General features: G+C 50.5%; 1 long non-coding RNA gene across 1 annotated transcript in view; it reads right to left on the bottom strand.

Annotated features, from left to right (window-relative positions):
• The window catches only part of LOC140425756 (uncharacterized), a 191,325-nt gene that overhangs the window by 41,087 nt on the left and 128,525 nt on the right, over positions 1 to 21,713 (bottom strand). Inside the window, exons 3-4 of the long non-coding RNA XR_011947983.1 lie at positions 21,421 to 21,524; positions 18,861 to 18,943 (exon numbers count right to left, since the gene is read on the bottom strand). This is a non-coding gene — a long non-coding RNA (uncharacterized lncRNA). The remainder of the gene's footprint in view (positions 1 to 18,860; positions 18,944 to 21,420; positions 21,525 to 21,713) is intronic.

The following is a 21,713-nucleotide window of genomic DNA, read 5'->3' as shown; positions in this document are numbered from 1 at the left end:
TACGGGGGAGAGGGTATGCGTCCAGCTGCGTAAACCTGTTGATGGTCTGACTGTAGTCAATGTTTCTCCCCGGTCTTTACCACCACTACTTGAGCTCTCCAAGGACTGTTGCTCGCTTCGATGACCCCTTCCCTCAGCAACCTTTGGATCTCTGATCTGATGAAGGTACGGTCCTGGGCACTGTACCGTCTGCTCCTGGTGGCAACGGGTTTGCAATCCGGGGTGAGGTTCGCAAACAGGGAAGGCGGGTCGACCTTAAGGGTCGCGAGGCCGCAGACAGTAAGGGGGGGTATAGGACCGCCAAATTTAAAGGTCAGGTTTTGCAAGTTACATTGGAAGTCCAACCCCAGGAGTGTAGCCACGCAGAGGTGCGACAGGACATAAAGGCGGAACTTGTTGAATCTCCTGCCTTGGACAGTGAGGTTCACTAGGCAGAATCCCTTTATCTCCATCGAGTGTGATCCGGAGGCCAGGGAGATTCTTTGGTTTACAGGGTGGGTAACAAGTGAACAGTGCCTTACCGTGTCGGGGTGAACAAAGCTTTCCGTGCTCCCAGAGTCAATCAAGCAAGACGTCTCGTGGCCGTTGATGAAGACCGTCGTTGTTGCTGTTGCGAGTGTCCGAGGTCGACTTTGGTCCAGTGTCAGATGAAGCAGTTGCGAGCTCTGATTGGGAAGCATGTAGTCGGCCGTGCTGGGGGCCTGGGGCCCCATCCAAGATGGTGTCTCCCATGGGTCGCACATGGTGTCCGGGAATGGACAAGATGGCGGCGGGGATGGACAAAATGGTGGCGCCCACCCGTCCAGCGTGGTGTCCGGGGGGCAAGATGGCTGCGCCCGTGGGTCGCACGTCGACCTAGGATAGGGGGGTGGCGGTGAGCGCTGGCCGGTCGGTGCCTGAAGGGGGAGTTGCCGCGGCGGTCCAGAGTCGCTGGAGACCGCGGCCACGGCGTGTGCCTGGGAGACCCCCACAAAACGGCCCTTCTTACCACACCCTTTGCAGGTGGTGGTACGGGCCGGGCACCGCGGGCGGGGATGATTCGCCTGCCCACAGAAGAAACAGCAGGGCACGGCGGCGTTAGCCGGCCGTCTCGCAGCGCAGGCTGGTGGGGTCAGGGGAAAGTCTGTGGGGCTGCCGCTGCGGGGTGCCACGCAGCCCAGGGGGCAGCCGCGCGGTCAGGTGCATAGGACTGCACGTTTTGGGAGGCTACGTCCATGGACCCTGCTAGGACCCGTGCCTCTCTAAGTCCCAGGGTGTCCTTTTCTAGGAGTCTTTGGCGGATCTCTGAGGAGCTCATACCTGCTACGAAGGCATCCCTGATTCAAAGTTCCGTGTGCTCGCTCCCCGAAACTTGCGGGCAGCCACAGTTTCGGCCCAGCACCAGTAGCGCCCGGTAGAAATCCTCCGATTCCCCGGTGCTTTGCCGTCTAGTTGCAAGCAGGTGACGCGCGTAGACCTGATTTACAGGGCGGATATGATGTCCTTTTAACAGTTCGATCGCGGCATCATAGTCCTCCACCTCCTTGATAAGGGTGTAGATCCCAGGGCTGACCCTTGAGTGCAGGAGCTGCATTTTCTGTTCTCAAGAGGGGGTGCCTCCGGCCATCTCGAGGTAGCTTTTAAAGCACACCAGCCAGTGTTTAAATATTGCAGCCGAGTTCTCCGCGTGGGGGCTGAGTTGTCGGCACTCCGGTTTGATTCGGAGATCCATCCTTCCAGCTTAAGTCTCGTCGATTAAATTGATGCACGATAAATTACACTCAAGACAAAGTGATTTCATAACTGAAGACTTTAATCGACTAGAACTTGTTCCCCAGCAGCTTCGGTACAGAAAGTGAAGGCTGCTGGGACGGCACCGGTTCTTATACTCCGCCTGTCAGGGCGGAGCTACGTAGCAACAGCCAATGGTAAACCCCTAAGTTTAACCAATGGTCATCAGCCTCTTAGGTACAGCAATACCTGATAATACCACAGGAAACGACAGAGGCTGCAGACTGAGTTTGGGGTGTTGTCTACAGGGAAGGCTGTAGAGCAGCTTGGAAGGGCAAAGGGCACAATGTACGAACATGGGGAGAAGGCCAGAAGAATGCTTGCACAACAACTAAGAAAGAGAGAAGAGGCTAGGGAAATAGGAAAGGTAGTCGACAGGGAGGGAAACCTGGTGGGGGACCCAGTAGGACTGAACAAGGTGTTTAGGGACTTCTATAGCAAGCTGTACACCTCGGAACCCCCCACGGGACCGGAGGGGATGAGGCGCTTTTTGGACGGACTGACTTTCCCAAGAGTAGGTTGGGGGTTGGTAGACAGGCTGGGGGCACCGATCAGGACCGAAGAAGTACGGAGGGGCCTGAAGGTCATGCAGTCGGGCAAAGCCCCGGGCTGGAAGGATATCCGGTGGAGTTTTATAAAAAGTTCTCCGAGATAGTGGGGCCGGTGCTGGTCAGGGTGTTCAATGAGGCAAGAGACAGAGGGGTATTACCCCCGACGATGTCACAGGCCACTATCTCACTTATACTGAAAAGGGATAAAGACCCCGAGGCCTGTGGGTCTTATAGGCCAATCTCTTTGATTAACGCAGACGCTAAGTTACTGGCCAAGATCTTGGCATCTAGAATTGAGGACTGTGTACCGGACGTGATTGCGGAGGACCAAACTGGGTTCGTAAAGGGCAGGCAACTGGCGGCCAATCTAAGGAGGCTGCTCAATGTGATTACGATGCCCCCGGAGAGCAGGGAGGCAGAGGTAACGGTAGCAATGGATGCCGAACAGGTTTTCGACTGGGTTGAGTGGGACTATTTATGGGAGATGCTGGGACGTTTTGGGTTCTGGGTGGAATTCATTGACTGGGTTAGGCTGCTATATCAGGCCACAGAGGCTAGTATGAGGACGAACAGGACATCATCGGACTACTTCAGACTGCACAGCGGGACTAGACAGGGATGCCCCCTCTCCCCACTGCTGTTTGCGCTGGCTATAGAGGTGCTGGCAATTGCTCTGAGAGCTTCAAGGGACTGGAAAGGGCTGGTCTGGGGGGGATTGGAACATAAAGTCTCGTTATACGTGCATGACCTGCTGTTATACGTGCCAGACCCGATGGCGGGGATGGACGGAATCATGGAAACCCTGAGGGAATTTGGTCAGTTCTCAGGATATAAATTGAACATGGCAAAGAGCGAGATGTGGGTAGTGCAGGCGAGAGGTCAGGAGAGTGGGCTGAGGGGCTGCCGTTCAGGCTGGTAGGGGAAAGCTTCAGATATTTAGGGATACAAGTAGCACGAGACTGGGGTAAGTTGCATAAGCTAAACTTGTCCCGGTTGACGGAGATGGGATGCGCTCCTGCTGTCATTGGCGGGGAGAGTGCAGACGGTGAAGATGTCGATTCTCCCGAGATTCTTGTTCGTATTTCAATGTCTCCCCATTTTCATTCCGCGGTCCTTCTTTAAGAGGCTAGATAAAATTATCCTGGGATTTCTTTGGGCGGGAAAGTCCCCACGGGTGAGGAAGGCGATGCTCGAGAGGAACCGAGGGGATGGGGGGCTGGCGTTGCTGAACTTTAGCAATTACTACTGGGCAGCTAACATAGCCTGGTAAGGAAATGGATGGTGGACATGGGGTCGGTTTGGGAGCGGATGGAGGCTGCTTCGTGCAGGGGCACCAGTTTGGCAGCCTTGGTTACGGCACCTCTGCCGCTCCCGCCAGCACGATACTCCACCAGTGGTGGGGGCTCTACAGATCTGGGGCCAGTGGAGGAGGCATATAGGGGAAGTGAGAGCATCGGTTTGGCCCTCAATCTGCGGTAACCATCGATTTGCCCCGGGGAATATGGACGGTGGGTTCCAATTATGGCGGAGGGCAGGGATTGCGAGGATGGGCGATCTGTTCCTGGAACGGAGCTTCCCGAGCATGAGGGTGTTGGAAGGGAAGTTAGGGCTGGCGAGAGGGAATGATTTCAGGTACTTGCAGGTGCGGGATTTCGTTCGCAGATTGGTTCCATCCTTCCCACGCCTCCCACCATGGGGGATCCAGGACAGGGTAGTTTCCAGGGGAGAGGTGGGAGAGGGGAGAGTCTTCGACATTTATAAAGAACTAATGGGAGCAGGGGAGGCACAGACCGAAGAACTGAAGCTTAAGTAGGAGGAGGAGCTCGGGGGGGAGAGAGAGGACGGCATATGGGCAGACGCTTTGAGTAGAGTAAACACGACTGCAACATGTGCCAGGCTCAGTCTGATCCAGTTCAAGGTCGGACATCGGGCCCACATGACGGTGGCCCGGATGAGCAAATTCTTTGGGCTGGAGGACAAATGTGCTAGATGTGCCGGAGGACCAGCGAACCATGTACACATGTTCTGGGCGTGTCCAAAACTAAGTGGGTATTGGCAGGGATTCGCGGACGTCATGTCCCGGGTATTGAAAACTCGGGTAACAATGAGTCCTGAGGTGGCAATTCTTGGGGATTTGGAGGACCCGGGGGTCCAGCAGGAGAAAGAGGCCGTCGTCTTGTCCTTTGCTTCCCTGGTAGCCCGGCGACGAATACTGTTGGCATGGAGGGACTCAAAGCCCCCAAGTCTGAAGTATGTCTTTCGGACATGGCGAGCTTTCTCGGGCTGGAGAAAATTAAGTTCGCCATGAGAGAATCGCTGTCAGGGGTCGCCCGGAGGTGGCAGCCATTCGTTGACTTCTTCGCGGAGAATTAATTGTCAGCAGGGGAGAGGGGGGGGTGGGGGGGTGGGGGTGTTAGGGTAGCGTAGAGTAGGGGGTTGCATAGGCAATTTCTGTCATAATATACATCAGTATTTCATGGTGCAGGCACACACTGATGGACACACAGTGGGACCAATCAACATACACAACACCACAGTCAATCACCAGTGAGAGCACATGCACTATAAAGACAGGGGACATCAGAGTTCCCGCTCATTCGAGTAGCAGCTAGCTAGGAGCACAGAGCTCACAACCTGCAACACAGACATTCATCATGTGCTGAGTGCATCAACTGGTTAGGACAAGGCAAAGGTCTTTAGTTAAAACTGGTATCGTATTTGCCCACAGTTCAAGTATGTTTAAATAGTTAACCTTTTAATAAAATAGTGTTGCACTACTGCAAGTGTTGGTGACCTGTATGTGACCCAGAACACCCAACACATCATGATACCAGGAGTGGTTGCATACTAGCACTTCTTAGACCTACCTGCAAATGATTTGCCTTCCGCCAGCATTCCGTCATTCTGCAACATGGACAACATCAGCCCACCGCCGCCACTCCGCATCGCCGGCAACCTCGGGGACAACTGGAAGATTTTCAAACAGCGCTTCCAGCTCTACCTCGAAGCCACAGACAGGGAGGGCACCTCGGACACCAGAAAGATTGCTCTTCTCCTCTCCACGGCCGGGGACCATGCCATACATATTTTCAACTCTCTCACCTTTGCAGATGACGAAGACAAGACGAAGATCAAGACAGTTCTCCTCAAATCTGACACTCACTGCAGCGTAGAGGTGAATGAAAGTTTTGAATGCTGCGTGTTCCAGCAGCGTTTGCAGGGTAAGGACGAACTTTTCCAGTCCTCTTTAACGCACCTCCACATCTTTGCGCAATCTTGCAGCTACGGGCCCACCTCCGACTCCATGATACACGACCAGATCGTTTTCGGTGTTCAGTCGGACCCCCTATGTCAGCAGCTCCTCAAAGTAAAGCAACTCACCCTAGCGACCGCCATCGAGACCTGTGTCCTACATGAAAATGCGACCAGTCGGTACTCCCATATACAAGCGGCTGAAACGGTGCGGCAAGGTCCCCACGAGGCAGAACGGGTCCAAGTGATTGAACACCTCCAGGGCCTCAGCCTGGATGAGGGCGGCCATTTCGCGCGCTTTTCGCAGACTCCCGTGCTTGTACGCACCAAACGAGGGGACGGCGACATGGAGGAACGTAATGCGCAGGCACGCATCACGCAGGACCGCACCACGCATGCGCAGTGGGCAGCAAAAGTGCTGACTGCTGTCGAGCAGCTCAGCCTTCCAATTCATATCGCTTCAGCCAGCCTCGCAGGAATGTTTGGGCAATTCAACTCACGGTCACCGAGTCCGATTCCGACCTCCCGCACAGCAGTGACACCGAGGACCCGAAGGTGCCTTTTCGAGTCGGTGTCGTAATGAGAAACAGGCTGTCCCTGAAGCAAAGACACCAGCGGCTGTCGGTATACAGCATCGATCCAGATGATGACTGGTGTGCCATCCTGACGGTCAACTGGTCCTAAATACGATTCCGCCTGGACACTGGTGCCTCCGCCAATCCCATGGCGTGGCCTGCTTTCCAAAGCCTTCGTGTCAAACCAACCATTCTCCCATCAACCTGCCAGCTATTGGACTGCAATGGCAACATCATTCCTGCTACCGGCTCATGCCAACTCGAAGTGACGCACAAGTCACGAAAAGCCATCCTTCCTTTCGAGATCGTAGGCTCCTCGAAGGACTCTCTGCTTGGCGCACAGGCAAGCAAATTGCTGAACCTCGTTCAAAGAGTTCAGTCTCTCTGTCCTGATGACTCATCTGCCTTCCAGGATGCTGACTTCAGGGCGCAACTCAACGCCATCATCGGCCAGCACCGTGACGTCTTCGAAGGCATGGGCACGCTCCCATATACTTACAAGATCCTACTCAAACAGAACGCCACGCCTGTGGTGCATGCACCTCGCAGAGTCCCAGCACCCCTCAAGGGCCGCCTCAAGCAGCAGCTGAAGGACCTCCAAGACCAAGGAGTGATCTCTAGAGTTACGGAACCAACCGACTGGGTCAGTTCCATGGTGTGCGTAAAGAAGCCTTCCGGCGAGCTCAGAATCTGCATCGATCCAAAGGATCTGAATCGCAACATAATGAGGGAGCATTACCCAATCCCCAAGCGCGAAGAGATCATATGCGAGATGGCTCGGGCCAAGCTCTTCACCAAACTTGACGCCTCGAAAGGATTCTGGCAAATTCAACTGGACAGATCCAGCAGGAAACACCCCTTTTGGCAGATACTTTTACAACAGGATGCCGTTTGGGATCATATCAGCGTCAGAAGTATTCCACAGGATCATGCAACAAATGATGGAAGGCATTGAAGGTCTTCGCGTCTGTGTTTACGACATAATCATTTGGTCCACCACCCCGCAGGAGCATATCAGTCGCCTCCAGCACGTGTTCAAACGCATGTGGGAGCATGGCCTACGCCTCAACAGAGCCAAATGCTCCTTCGGCCAGACGGAACTCAAGTTCCTAGGGGACCACATCTCCCAGTTGGGTGTGCGGCCGGATGCGGACAAGGTGGCTGCCATCACAGCCATGAAAAAGCCAGAGGACAAGAAGGCGGTCCTCCGATTTCTGGGCATGGTCAACTTCCTAGGGAAGTTCATCCCTAACCTCGCCTCTCATACCACAGCTCTCAGGAACCTGGTCAGGAAGACAACAGACTTCCAATGGCTTCCTGCCCACGAGCGCGAATGAAGAGAACTTAAAACCAAACTTACCACGGCCCCGGTATTGGCCTTTTTTGATCCAGCGAAAGAGACAAAAATTTTGACCGATGCCAGCCAATCTGGCATTGGGGCAGTGCTCCTGCAACGCGATGAAGCCTCATTATGGGCCACCGTTGCATATACGTCACGCGCCATGACCCCCACGGAACAGCGCTACGCGCAGAGAGAAAAGGAATGCCTGGGCCTGTTGACCGGTGTCGTCAAATTTCATGTTTATGTGTACGGCCTTCCCCAAGTCACCGTCGAGACCAACCATCGCCCGCTGGTCAATATAATACAAAAAGAATAGAACGACATGACGCCTCACCTCCAGCGCATTCTGCTCAAACTCCGGCGATACGACTTCCAGCTCGTATACACCCCGGGCAAAGACCTGATCATAGCCGACGCTCTGTCCAGGGCAGTCAACACCCCGTGTGACCCAGCGGGATTCGTCTGCCAGGTTGACGCCCATGTGGCCTTCGAGGCCTCCAATCTACCGGCCACGGATGAACGCCTCGTCCAAATTCGCCGCGTGTCTGCGGCTGACACCCTGCTACAGCGTGTCATGTGCCACCAAACAGACGGGTGGTTCAAGGGCCAGTGCCCGCAGTTCTACAACATCAGAGACGATCTGGCGGTAGTCGATGGTGTCCTCCTGAAGCTGGACCGCATTGTTATCCCGCACAGCATGCGCCACTCGTCTTGGAACAGCTACACGAGGGCCATCTTGGCGTGGAGAAGGGCCGCCGACGGGCCCAAATGGCAGTGTACTGGCCCGGCTTCAGTTGCCTCCAGCGCGTGTTCAAATGCATACGGGGGCCTACGCCAACACAGTGCTCAACTGCCCCACCTGTCAGCGGTTCCAGCCGGCCCAACCACGTGAGACCCGACAGCCCCATGAGTTGGTCACGTCCCCTTGGTCCAAGGTCGGCATCGACCTGTTCCACGCGCTGGGCAGGGACTATGTTCTGATTGTAGACTATTTTTCAAACTACCCGGAGGTGGTATGATTGCACGATCACACCATCTGCAGTCATCCATGCCTGTAAGGACACCTTTGCTCGTCACGGCATCCCACACACTGTGATGTCGGACGATGGCCCCTGCTTCGCAAGCCAGGAATGGACCAACTTTGCCAGGTGGTACAACTTTGTGCATGTGACATCCAGTCCCCTGTACCCCCAATCCAATGGCAAAGCGGAGAAGGGCGTCCACATAGTCAAACGGCTCCTCTGCAAAACTGCCGATGAAGGATCCGACTTCTACCTCGCCCTGCTGGCCTATCGCTCAGCCTCACTGTCCACTGGCCTGTCGCCAGCCCAGCTGCTCATGGGTCACACCCTGAGGACGACGGTGCCGTCCATTCACGTCCCAGACCTCAACCATGTTCCGGTTCTTCAACGAATACAACTGTCTCGTGCACAGCACAAGGCGGCTCATGACTCCCGTGCAGCTGATCTCCCTGCTCTGGCTCCAGATGACAACGTCTGCATCCATCTTCCGGATGGTGGCTGGTCTGCAACTGCTGTGGTTCTTTGGCAGGTGGCTCCCCGCTCGTTCCTGGTTCGTCTACCGGATGGTTCCATTCTGCGCCGTAATCGGCATGCCCTTCGTCTCGTTCTGTGCTCGCTACATGATCCTCCGCCAGTGCCACGCCCTCCTGTTGTCCCTGACCTGGACTATGCAGAGATTCCGGTTACTCTGCATCCTCCTAACTCTGACGCAGTCCAGCCCACTCCTCAGCTGGTGGCTCCTGACCCACTCTTGAGGCGGTCAACCAGAATTCGTCGCCCACCTCAGAGACTTAATTTGTGAACTTTGTGCACTAATGGACTCTCTGGTCTGTTCTGTTCTTCCGTTTAATCATTCAAGTGGTTTGTATATAGTGTTCATCTCGTTATTTGTGTGACACACTGTTTTTTTCTGCACCAGGCACCTTCCCATGTAAATAGCTTAGTTTTATGTACATAGTCCTGTAAATATTTTGCACACACGGAGTCAGGAACATTCACCACACACTATTTATTGTCACACAGGCACATTTTTTGATATAAAAGGGGGGGATGTCATAATATACACCAGTATATCATGGTGCAGACACACACTGATGGACACACAGTGGGACCAATCAACATACACAACACTGCAGCCAATCACCAGTGAGAGCACACGCACTATAAAGACAGGGGGCATCAGAGTTCCCACTCATTCGAGTAGCAGCTAGGTAGGAGCACAGAGCTCATCACCTGCAACACAGACATTCACCATGTGCTGAGTGCATCGACTGGTTAGGACAAGGCAAAGGTCTTTAGTTAAAGCTGGTATCGTATTTACCCACAGTTCAAGTATGTTTAAATAATTAACCTTTTAATAAAATAGTGTTGCACTACTTCAAGTGTTGGTGACCTGTGTGTGACCCAGAACACCCAACTCTTCAGGTTCTTGCGAGAGGGGCGCCGATTGCATTATGTCTTGTTTGCTTTTTGTACACTACGGTATGATGTTGCTGTTTTATATGCCAAAAATACCTCAATAAAATTGTTTATTAAAAAAAAAGTATGTTTTTCTCTCTTGGTTCCCTCACCACCTGCCGCAGTCCCAGTCTAGCAACTATATCCTTTAGAACCCAGTTGTTGGAGCGGTATATTGAGTTGGCTTCCACGTGGGGTTATTCCCTGTGGCCCAACTCAGTGCAGAGAGGAAATGACACATCGACAATCTGGACAAAATGGCTATTTAATCAAGCTTGTTACATGTACACGGGAAACAGACCTGGATATCTGCCAAGATCTGTTCTGCCGAACAAAGGCCAGAACATAGTACTTATACAATATTCAAAAATCAATAGTCCAACCCAGTTTGACGCGATACAATCCCTGAAGCTGCTACGTTTAAACTTATTCAATAGAATTGCAAGCAATGTTTAAACTTCACCCAATAGCAAGCAATGCATGATTGATCCTCATCCTGCCAGCTGTACTTACTAGTAATTTGTTGTGCATTCATTGTCTCTGAGAAGCAGGACAGCACAACCCGCATCCTGGATTGTTTCACAAAGACAAGGGGCGTGAATCCCGCCCCCACCGGCTGCCGAATTCTCCGGCGCTGGGGTTTTGGCGGGGGCCGGAGTGGCGCCTTGCTGGTCGGCAGCCGCTGGCAGCGGCCCCCCCCGGCGATTCTCCGGCCCGCAATGGGCCAAGTGACCGCCCATTTTTTGCCGGTCCCGCCAGCATAAATTAGAGTAGGTCCTTACCGGCGGGATCTAGCAGCGCGGGCGGCCTCCGGGGTTCTCAGGGGGGCGCGGGGAGATCTGGCCCCGGGAGGTGCCCCCATGGTGGCCTGGCCCGCGATCTGGGCCTAACGATCTGCGGGCGGGCCTGTGCCGTGGGGGCACTATATTCTTCCGCAGCGGCGGCTGTAGCGGTCCACTATGGCCGGTGAGGAGGCGAAGCCCTCTGCACATGCGCTGCGATGACGCCAGCACCGCTGGCGCTCCCGCGCATGCGCCAACTCGCGCCGGCCGGCGGAGGCCCTTCGGCACCGGTTGGCGTGGCCCCAAGCCCCTTCCCCGCCGGCCAGTGCGGTGCAAACCACTCCGGGGCCGGCCTAGCCCCTGAAGGTGCAGAGGATTCCACACCTTTAGGGCGGCCCGACGCCGGAGTGGTTCATGCCACTCCTTCCCGCCGGAGATGCCCACCCCGCCGATTACGGCAGAATCCCGCCTCCGATATCAGAAGTGAAGTCCTTTTGGTCAAGTTAGCTATCCTTAATCCCATTTTATTACTTATTACTGCTATGTCCTAAAAATACATGTTTAATGGTTAATAATGATTACTCAGTACACTCAGTATCATACATCTCAATCCTTAATAAAGTAACTTATGTAAAACGACTCTAGTGGCATGCTGGCTATTCAGTTTTAAGAGGTGTCATCGCTGAACCCCCCCTTCACCAGTCAGTTCAGTCTGTGGTAGTGCTACCAAGCCACTCTTGGTGACAGACACTGAAGTTCTTCATCCAGTGTACATTCTTCACCCTTGCCACCCTCAGTGCTTCCTCCACGTGATGCACGACATGGAGAAGTACTGATTCATCAGCTGAAGATGGAACAGGATGTGATAATCAGTAAAAGGTTTCCTTACCCATGTTTGACATGGTGCCATGAGATGTCATGAGGTCCAGAGTCGGTGTTGAGCACTCCCAGAGAAATTCCCTCCCTACTGTATATCACTGTGCTGCTTCCTCTGAGAGAGGTGAGCCTCCAGTGAGACAAGATATACCCAGGAGTAGTGATGGTGGTGCCTGGGACATTATCTACAAGTTATGATTCTGTGAGTATGACCATGTTGCTTAATTATCCATGAGACAGCTCTCCCAATTTTAGCACAAGCCTCCAGATGTTAGTAAGAATAACAGTCGACAGTGCTGGGTTTGCCGTTGTCATTTCTGGTGCCTAGGCCAATGCCAGGTGGAAGTCCAGTTTCATTCCTTTATGTTTTCTTTGTTGCAGTTGAATACAACTGAGTGGCTGGCCAAGCCATTGAAGAGTCAACCACATTGCTGTGGGTCTGGAGTCACATGTAGGCCAGGCCAGTTAAGGATGGCAGGTTTCCTTCCCCAAAGGGCATTAGTGAACCAGTTGGGTTTTCTACGACAATGGTCATCATTAGATGTTTTATTCCACCATCTGCTGTAGTGTGATTCAAACCTGGGTCCCCTGAGATTACCCTTGGACTCTGTATTACTGATCCAGCGATGATACCCCTGCACCACCGCCTCATCTTGGCAGGAAGGCTGTCTATGAATCTTCCCATTTCAGACTTAATCGGGTGGAGGCTGGAAGGCAGGGGGATCCCCTCTCCGAACCTTCCCATCAAATTAAATAAACCTCAGCCTCCAAAATCACCACCAGGGGAGCATTAAATCCTGCATATTGCCTTCAGTCCCCACCACAAAGCTACTGACCCCCGTCCTCTCCTTGGCAACTGTCTGAGGATAGACCACACTGGTTCCAATTGTAGTGTTAGATTTGATCCAGTGAAGAACTTCCAACCTCATTTCATTGATGATTAATACTGCCTTTTTCCACCTCCATAACACCTGCCAACTCACCCCTGCCTAAGCTCATCTCCTGTTGAAACTCTCATTCATGCCATTGGAACCTCTAGACTTGGCTATTCCAAAGCATTCCTGCCAGCCTCCCACATTCTACCCTAGGTTACGACAGCGAGTAAGTTCACTTCAAAAGCACTTAATCGGCTATCAAACGTTTTGGGATAAATGAAAGGCACTACGTGAATGCAATTCTTTCCTTCCTTGTTTCTTTCCTTTTTCATTTATTTCCTTCATTTCACCCTCTCTAAACTTCAGGTCACCCCAAACTCTACTGCTTGTGTTCCTCAGGATAGTGTCCAATCATATTCAGCTACTTCATCATGACTTTCCTTGCAACATGGGGTCAGAAGTACGGATGTTCGCTGATGATTGAGTAATGTTCAGCACCATTTGCGACTCCTCAGATAATGAAGCAGTCCATGTGCAAATGCAACAAGACCTGGACAATATCCAGGCTTTGGCTGACAAATGGCAAGTAACATTAGTGCCACACAAGTGCCAGGCAATGGTCATCTCCAACAAGAGAGAATCAAATTATCGCACCTTGACAGTCAATGGCATTACTATCACTGAATCCCCCACTATCAACATTCTGGGGATTACCATTGACCACAAATTGAACTTGAGTAGCCATATAAATACTGTGGCTGCAAGAGAAGGTCAGAGGCTGGACTCCTTCAGCGAGTAACTCACCTCGGATTCCCCAAAATCTGTCCACCACCTACGAGGCACAAGTCAGGAGTATGATGGAATACTCCCTATTTGCCTGGATGAGTGCAGCTGCAACGACATTCAAGAAGCTTAACACCATCCAGGGCAAAGCAGCCCAGTTGATTGGCACCTCTTCCACAAACATTCTCTCCCACGACCACCACCGAACAGTCGCAGCAGTGTGTAAGATCTACAAGATGCACTGCAGTAACTCACCAAGACTCCTTAGGCAGCACCTTCTAAACCCATGACCACGACCACCTTGAAAGACAAAGACAGCAGATACATGGAAGCACCACCACCTGGAAGTTCCCTCCAAATCACTCACCATCCTGACTTGGAAATATATCGCCATTCCTTCACTGTCACTGGGTCAAAATCCTGGAACTCCCTCCTTAAAAGCACAATGGGTGTATCTACACCACGTGGACTGCAGTGGTTCAAGAAGGTAGCTCACCTTTGAAGCCCACATCCCGTAAACAATGAATTTAAAAAAAACTTGCAACAAATCCCATTCACCCATCACTGCTATGTTTGCTGACCTACATTGGTTTCCTGTCAAGCTTTCAGACACCTATTCATATTTCCTTTTTTGTGCTTGGTGTCAAATTTTGCTTTATGATGTTTCCTTAATGCATGGTGTTTTATAGTGATATGCCTTGGTAGGTATTATTACATCAAACGTGTTATACAAATACATGCTATTATTGCCAAAACGTGTTATGTAAGTGCAAATTCTTGCTTGCTTTAAGAGGGAAACATATTTCCTGCAAAACTAAACTTAATGTTATTGTGAACTGCAGTAAACACCAAACTGTTTCATGTTTAGGATTATTTACTTATGCAATATGTCATAACCCCCACGAGAACCAAGAGGAAACCGTGATTGATCTCCCCGTGGGACTCGTGGAGTATGAACGTCCCAGATAGGGGGCGGAGGCCACCCATCAGAGTCTGGTTATAAACTAATATAAAAGCAACCCAAAGCAGGGCCTGGAGATTTTAGTCCTCTCAGCAGTGACTGTGCTGGGAGTGACATGCTGCCTTCAGCAGGAATTTGCAAATAGCTAAATAAAATTATGTTCATTTACTGCCAGCTTCCTCTGAGTCATTAAACTGACAATGAGGATGGGGTGGGCACCGGTGATCTATATGATATGCTGGGTAAATATCTCGAGATGTTCCAGGAGGGTCTGGGCAGGATAAAGGGGGTTACAGCCCATATCTACGTAGATGCTGCTGCTCAACCCCGATATTTCAGGGTGAGAACTGTACGCATTACTTGCGAAGATCGATGCAGAACTTCAGCGCCTGCAGGATCTGGGGGTCATATACCCGGTTCAGTTTGCGGAATGAGCTGCACCTGTGGTGCCAGTAATGAAGCCCAATAAAACTGTCCGCCTCTGCGGCGATTTCAAGCTCACCGGGAACAGGGCTTCGCATCCGGATCATTCCCCGATGCTGAGGGCATAGGATTTGTATGTCAGAATGACTGGAGAATACTCCTTTTCACAAAACTAGACATAAGCCATGCTTATTTGCAGGTGGAGCTCAACCCAGAGTCCAGTAAGTGTGCAACCATCAACACTCATCGGGGGTTGTTTGAGTACACCCACCTCCCATTCAGAGTGTCGTCGGCTCTGGCAATTGTTCAGTGGGTGATGGAGAATATTCTGCAGGGTCTGCCGAAGGTGGCTGTCTAACTGGAAGCCGTGCTATTATGGGATCTATGGAAAAGAACATATAACAAACCTGCAGGAAGTGCTCCGCTGATTTTCCCATCTAGGTGCCGGCTGAAGAGGAGCAAGTGTGTGTTCCGTGCTAGATCAGTGATCTATCTCAGTTATATGGTGGACAGAGATGGCCGGCACCCTGTGGAAGATAAGGTTTGCGCCATAAAAAGGGGCCCAACCCTGAAGAATGCCACGGATCTCCGCTCATTTTTGAGATTGGTCAACTACTATGGGAAGTTCATTGCCAACCTGACCATTCTCTTATCTCCGCTCCATGCTTTATTACGGAAGGACCAGGAATGATGCTGGGGCACTTCACAGTACAAAGCATTTGTTGCTGTTAAGAAGTGTCTGTCCCCCAGTGCATTAAGATCCGGCTAGGCCTCTAATTTTGACATGTGATGCTTCCCCTTACAGCATCGGGGCGGTGCTTGCCCATGCATTGGACCTTGGCTCGAGCGCCCCATTGCATTCACTTCTAGGACCCTGGCGGATGCAGAGCACCATTACCCTAAGATAGAGAAAGAGGGCTTGGCAGTGATATTTGGCAGAAATTCCATTTGTACGTTTATGGGAGACATTTTTTTCTTGTCACGAGCCACAAGTCACTGCTCAGCCTCTTCTGGGAGGATAAGGGAATCCCACCGATCGCAACGGCTAGGATCTAACGTTGAGCACTCCAGCTCACTGCGTACAAAAATTCATTTCAACACCGACCAGCTACCGAAATTACCCATGCACACACCCTCAGCCGGCTGCCATTGCCCGTGAATGCCCCATCCCCGCCAGTGGTGGATTAGGTGATTGCAACGCTCAGCTTAAAGGACACCTTACAATGACGGCTTCTCAAGTGCATGCGTGAACATAGCACGGCCCGGAATTGGCAAAGCTTCGCCTCATGCTGTTAAGTGGCGGGAAAAAGGAGGCCCTTCCATAACTTTCCGGTTGTTCTCCCAGATGTTTTCCGAACTCAGTCTTAAAGACTGCGTCATGTTGTGCAGAGCTCACGTGGTTATCCCCCTGCAGGTTCAGGACGCTCTGCTACAGGATTTGCACAGTGGCTATTTGGGGGCATCTAAGATAAAATGATGGCCCGCAGTTATTTCTGGTGACCCGAAATGGATTGTGACGTCAAGAGGGTTGTGTGCAGCTGGCCAGTGTGCCAGGAGCATAAAAACCAGCCTCCCTCCATCACTGAAAATGGCCAGGATGCCCATGGGTTCACTTATGTGTGGATTTTGCAGGACCCTTCATGGAGTTCATGTTCCTCGTGATCGTGGATGCCTAATTAAAGTGACTCGAAGTGTGCACGATGACCTCCACAACGTCCAGGGCTACGATAGAGAAACTATGGGGCTTTTTAATCACCCATGGGATCCTTGAGGTGACGGACAATGGGACTTTGTTCACTAGCGGAGAATTTGCTGTGTTTATGCAAAGGAACGGTATTCAACATATTTGGACCACCCCGTATCGTGCCTCGTCCAATGATTTATGGAAGGAGTGGTCCAGATCTTCAAAAGAGGATTAAAGAAGCAATCCAAGGGCGCCATGGTTAGCACCGGGACTGCGGCGCTGAGGACCCAGGTACGATCCCGGCCCCGGGTCACTGTCTGTGTGGAGTTTGCACATTCTTCCCCTGTCTGCGTGGGTTTCACCCCCACAACCCAAAAGATGTGCAGGCTAGGTGGATTGGCCATGCTAAATTGCCGGTTAATTGGAAAAAATTAGTTGGATTGGTCCTTTATTGCTTTGGAGCCCCTTCATTGGAATAAAAAATAATTGGCTACTCTAAATTTTAAAACAAATAGGAGCAATCCATTGGGTTCATGGACATGTGGCTGGCACGGTTCCTTTTTAGTGATCACACGACGCCCCATGTGACAACAGGAATCGCCCTGGTGAGCTGTTGATGGGCCTTAGGCTCAGGACCCATCTAAGTCTGACATTTCCAAGTCTCGGCAGGGAAGTGGCAGTGCGGCAGGTGACGCAGAAGAGGCAACACGATTTGAGGATGCCAGGGTGGACATTTTACACTGGGGATGCCGCCTATGTTTGAACTTTTGGTGACAGAGCATTGTGGCTCCCAGGAGTAGTGCTGGAAAAAATGGGTTCGGGTTCATATAAAGTCTGGGTTCAGGGGAAGGTCCACAGGAGCACTTGGACCACCTGCAGAAGTGAGAACCTGTATTTCAGGACACTCGACCGGCTGAAGTGCTCCCTCCGCCACACTCCGAGGAGCCGGTCTGTCCAATGAATTCAACTCCCCAGTGATGGAAAATGTTTTTAAGTGTGGGCTAGCCCAGAGAAAAACTCCTGAGGGCCCGAAAAAGTGACTAAGTGTGATTAGATAGTGGTGGCGAACTCGCCGACAGAGTCGTAGAGAAACTCCCAGCCAACCCACATGAAATGGCACTTAGGGCAGAGTCTACCCGAATGGGAACAGAGTCCCATAGCGCGCATTTAGCTGGGTGTTTTCCGGTGTGTGGAGTGCTGAGAAAGACCACGCTATTAAACTCACATTCGAGTAGATACAGGGCCTCAGCAGGGAACGCCCAGACAAGGCCGCACATAGTCCCACTTTCTGCTGACAGTGCCACCTGGTCACATTGGCAGTGCCAGGCTTGCACCCAGATGGCACTGCTAGGGTGCCATTCTGGCAGTGCCAGGGTGCATCAGCAGTGCCAGGGTGCCACCCTACCCAGAGGGAAAGCATCTGGGGGCCTCCGATACCCTGGGAGATCCTCACGAGTGCGTTTTCGTCTGGTCCCAATTTGTGGAGACCATCACTGAACAGTGCTCGTCCAACATCTCCAAGGCGATGGGTGAGATCCCATGCCTTGGGTAGATCGTGGGAGTGCATATTAAAGTGAGACTAGCTGTCGTACTCTAATATGCCAATTTACCAAAAAATGACCCATCCACAATGGGTGGGTTTACCTTGCAACACCTCGCGAGATCAGGTTAGATCTCGCGAGGCGTGGTGAGTTGGGTCAGTCCCGGAAGGGGGTCTCTCGGCACCTACTGGCCACATTGCGCCGTGCTGCCTCTCAGGCGTAACACACCTTTAAATGCTTTTCCGATAGATCCTGCCCCTAATCTCTATGCGAGAGGAAAAATTACCATTTTTTAAGCATACAGTGCTATTGTCATTTGGCTGACACCACAAGTATGGAAGCCTAATTTTTAGGTTCACACATTGTAACTTGAGTGTGTTAAAATGAAACATTTGAGAATTTATGGCATAAATCTCATTGAAGTCCAAACAGACATAAATATACTACACATATGTTGGATAGTGCCGTGTGTCAAGCAGCATTCAGATGTCGAGCAATAATGATTATTGAAAGTCACACAACTGAAACAAACCCAATCTGTTCTCACTGGGCAAGAGGAGACCACATGATGCTGACCTGACTCTGACACTCAATTGGGCAGTTTTGACTGAGGATAGTGTGGAAACAACAAACTGGTATTATGGCTGAGCTTTAATGTAAGCTCTCTGATATTTGATTTTTCTTGTACTTTAGATGTTACTGGTTAGATTGTCCATGTTCTACAGGTATCAAAGGTGGGATAGTGTACACTTTTCTTGAAAACTCAGAGCTTATATTATTTTAAGTAACATGGCAAATGAATTGGAAGCTTTCTGAGACCCATTCTTTTACTGGTTGTCTTAGTTGAAATTAAGTTTCAGTACGTTTTGCAGAACACCTTTAAAAAAAATTCCAGAACAAATTGTGAATTTCACAATGCTGGCCTAGAATGGCATCACCTCCGCAATGTCTAGTTCTGTGCTCACCTTGATCATTTTCCCTCATTGAGGAGTGAGAGATGTGGTGCGAAAGAGAAAATGCTGGAAAATACCAGCAGGTGTGGCAGCATCTGTCGGGAGAGAAAAGAGCTACCGTTTCGAGTCCGATGAGAGATGCGGTGGTCCTGTTCACCCAAAGCACTCATTTTGCTCATGAATTGGAGCTAAATATCCTACCATTCCCTTCAAAAATGAACTTGTCTTGCACCACAGGCAATTTAAAGAAATTCATTTGGATTATCATTCGAAGCACACAATGTTGCTGAGTCTAAATTCAGATTTGTCCTCCAAATAATAATTCCCAAATAGATGATCAGAACTGAGGTGCAAATTCTAGATACGCTGGATTCTCCGTTTTTGTGACGAAGTCCCCACGCCGTTGGGAAAACTGTGATCTTTTATGCCAGGAAAACCGGCGTCAAAAGGCCACAAATTCCCCGTTTTGCTGGGGGTTAGCAGGGAGCCGTCGTAGAGTTTGCAGCTCTAGCTGCCAATATGGCCCCTCGCACTTCCGGGTCAGAGGCCGCGCATGACACTGCGACGGCCTGCAGCGACCGCGGCGTGCTCCATGGCGGACATATTTGCGGACCTTTCTGGCAAAATAGTGCCCCGCATTGGCCGCTTGCATGCTCTGGACTGCCCACACACATTGCCCCCAGCCCCGAATGAAGTCACCCCCTGCCGCCGATCGGCCCTCTCCTGACTGTGGCGGCCCCGGACTGAGTCTGCAGCAGCCACGCAAGGATCCTGGACGGTGGGACCACACGAGTGCCACGCCATCGGGAATGTGGCCGGTCGGGGACAGAGCATCGCGGGGGCGGGGGGCCCTCAGGCATTGGACAGAGGCAGTGGATACTCTGCGCGGCGTACTCCACGAGTACACAGATTTTCGGGGGCGGAGAATTTAAAAATCGCGCCGCTCCCGATTTCGGCGCCAAAATGGATTCTCCACCCTGTCGCCAAAAGTTATTTCGGTGTCGGGGAGCGTAGAATCCAGACCCTTAGATTTGAAGTGGAATACCAAACTCACCAATTCTTTTCATAGCCCTTTAAATTTGTGCATGGGTGAGCAGAGCAACCACACACATAATTCCTCCCCTTCCCTGTGATATCCTCTCAACTCACTGCTCTGGTCTTCCATGAAAAACAGCTGAGGCTCTGCTGCTACATTCTGAGGTCCTCCGTGTTACCTGTATTTCAATGCTTCCCAATTGCTACTATTCCCTAGCACTCATCTATCTCTCTTCTGCCTCGCTGCATATAGCATGCCAATGTTTCTGGACTTGGAATTTGATGCAGCATCGTTTAACAGTCATCCTGATATTTTCTTCAAAATGTGACCTGAACTGGTTTAATCTGAATGTTGCCCATTAGAAAGATGGTCCAATGGTTTTCCAGTTTATTATTATTATGCTCACTCTAGAGTGTTACTATAAAGAAATGCCAACCCAAAACGCACAATACAGATAGGTTATTGACAAAACTATTTTTGCTCACTCTTGTAAATACTACAAAGCAAAGCCTTAGAGGATTTGAAACCATTACACTTTGTCAGGCACTAGACTGTAGTCACCATGATTCACAGATATGCCGCTTCAATTTTAATAAAAGAGTGCTTGTGTTTATTTTATTCAAATAATTTCACAAGTGCTGTATTGTCCCTGTTCTACATTATCCTAACTTGAGACAAAGTGCAATATTGTCACCCTGCACTCCTCCATATGGGACGTTCGCTGTTACAGAAAAGCGTCAAGTTTTTCTTCCTTTTTCCACATCGTTTGACTATCATCTTGTTACCAGAGAACACAACAAGTATGAAATCCTTTGCAAAACCTCACATGAGAGCAGAGCCAGAAAGCAAGGAGAAATCCTGTTCATCCATATGGTTTTATTTGTGTTCATCTGGCACAGTTAGAATCATACAGTAACCAACATAAATTTCCAGTTTTATTATCACCTTTAAAAAGAGACAGAAAAGTGAAAATTGAAGCCAGAAGGTTTGTATCACAGGATTAATTAGACAGGGCCAAGTGCAGTCACACTCCTCCTGGCAGAGCATGTTTCGTGAAGCAGCCTGTCTGCAATTAGGCTGCACATAAAGCAATTAAAGCCCCCAACTCTTTTTCTCTGGTGCGACTTGTTATTAAGTAAAACTTATCGTTGAACACACACTAACAGGCTGATTTGGATTGAGGGTACACTCCTAGGATATGTGCTAATATGTTTGTAACCTGCTCTTGTGGCAGTACAAAGCAAACTATTTTTTAAAACTCCTCATTTTCCATGTCTCTTGCAGAATATTCCTGAATCAGACTGATTCAGATGCTTTGTGAAAGTTGAAAACATCTCAGAAGATTTTATACAGGTTGTAAAGGCGTTGAAATCAGGCTGAACTTGTGTGCGTGTGCAAGGGGAATAAAACAAGTTATATTTTTATATCCAAGATCGAGCTAAATGTGTGTAAAAGTGTTATCAGCACATTCAACATATGCAACAATACAAAGCCCTGTGGCCTGATACATAAAATACTTGGTAATTAAGCTCTTACCTTGGATTGTGCCAACTTATTGCAAAGGAGCCTTCTGTAGATCTGCTCTTATTTGCTAGGAACAACAGTTGATTCTAAGAAGGATTTGATTTGAAAAGAACTGCCTGGGATGAAAAGGAAAACAAAAATGATTACAGAATTACTACTTACGTTCGATTTATATGCCTAGATTATTCAAGCATGCTAAACACATCAATGTGCTGCATCATATTTTCACCATTAAACTTATGAATCAGCTGTGTAATGGTTAAATCTATTCTTCACAATTGTGTAGAAATCTAAAGTTCAAATAT

Source organism: Scyliorhinus torazame, chromosome 6 (assembly GCF_047496885.1).
Source record: "Scyliorhinus torazame isolate Kashiwa2021f chromosome 6, sScyTor2.1, whole genome shotgun sequence".
NCBI lineage: Eukaryota > Metazoa > Chordata > Chondrichthyes > Carcharhiniformes > Scyliorhinidae > Scyliorhinus > Scyliorhinus torazame.
The sequence above is the reverse complement of the archived record's forward strand: the minus strand, read 5'-3'. Positions and strand labels throughout refer to the sequence as shown.